The sequence below is a fragment of the Cucurbita pepo genome, chromosome 6, assembly GCF_057944985.1.
Source record: "Cucurbita pepo subsp. pepo isolate OVF chromosome 6, ASM5794498v1, whole genome shotgun sequence".
Taxonomy (NCBI): domain Eukaryota; kingdom Viridiplantae; phylum Streptophyta; class Magnoliopsida; order Cucurbitales; family Cucurbitaceae; genus Cucurbita; species Cucurbita pepo.
In genome coordinates, this window is record NC_141803.1 from 17,044,585 (window position 1) to 17,045,887 (window position 1,303).

A 1,303-nucleotide genomic window follows, 5' to 3' on the forward strand; every position below is an offset into this window, starting at 1 on the left:
ATCAGAGTGGCGCAGCGGAAGCGTGGTGGGCCCATAACCCACAGGTCCCAGGATCGAAACCTGGCTCTGATAGAGAAGAAAGATACTGTGTTGCAACACAAGGATCATTAACTCTCAAACAAATCAGAGTGGTGCAGCGGAAGCGGGTCAAATCAGAGTGGTGCAGCGGAAGCGTGGTGGACCCATAACCCATAGGCCCCAAGATTGAAACCTGGCTCTGATAGAGAAGAAAGACGAAAAAATGACAACAACATTTGTTGCAACACAAGGATCATTAACTTTGCTAGCATTCCTAGCTACACGAGCTTTTGGTTCCAGGTTACTCTATTTTGACTCCTCAACTCTTTCTTTAGTTCACTATATTTCATCATAAATCACCCTGATGCACAGATAACAATAGCTCATCTTCCTTTTTAACAAATCAAAGTGGCGCAGCGAAAGCGTGTTGGGCCCATAACCCACAGGTCCCAGGATCGAAACTTGGCTCTAAAAGAGGAGAAAGACTAAAAAATGATACATATTATATTAACATTCCTTGCAACACAAGCTTGGCCTAGTTATTCACTTTGGCCCGTTATAGGTTTATTGCATTCCTAGCTACACGAGCTTTTGATTCCAGGGTACTCTATTTTGACTCCTTAACTCTTTCTTTAGTTCACTCTATTTCGTCATAAATCACCCTGGAGCACAGATCACAATAGCTCATCCTCCTTTTTAACAAACCAGAGTGGCGCAGCGGAAGCGTGGTGGGCCCATAACCCACAGGTCCTTGGATCAAAACCTTGCTTTAATAGAGAAGAAAGACTAAAAAATAATACGTATTAACAGTTGCAAAATAAGGATCATTAGCCCGTTATAGGTTACTCTATTTTGACTCCTCAACTCTTTCTTTAGTTCACTCTATTTCGTCATAAATCACCCTGGAGCACAGATCACAATAGCTCATCCTCTTTTCTAACAAATCAGAGTGGCGCAGCGGAAGCGTGGTGGGCCCATAACCCACAGGTCCCAGGATCGAAACCTGGCTCTGATAGAGAAGAAAGACTAAAAAATGACAACAAAGGGTCTTAAGGATCATTAACTCTCAAATAAGTACCTTAGATCTTTTCGGCCTATGATACATATTTACATTTGTTGCAACACAAGGATCTTAAGGACCATTAAACTCTCAAATAAGTACCGTTGTAATAGAGAAGAAGGGCCCTTAACCCATAGGTCCAACTTAAGGATCATTAACTCTCAAATAAGTACCTTAGATCTTTTCGGCCTATGATACATATTTACATTTGTTGCAACACAAGGA

The 1,303-nt window shown here is 41.7% G+C and overlaps 2 non-coding genes across 2 annotated transcripts; both read left to right on the forward strand.

Moving 5' to 3' along the window:
* TRNAM-CAU (transfer RNA methionine (anticodon CAU)) lies at window positions 1–72 on the forward strand. Its single transcript has one exon. It is a non-coding gene; the product is annotated as a tRNA-Met (tRNA).
* An 889-nt stretch (window positions 73–961) lies between these two features.
* TRNAM-CAU (transfer RNA methionine (anticodon CAU)) lies at window positions 962–1,033 on the forward strand. Its single transcript has one exon. It is a non-coding gene; the product is annotated as a tRNA-Met (tRNA).
* The last annotated feature ends 270 nt before the right edge of the window (window positions 1,034–1,303 follow it).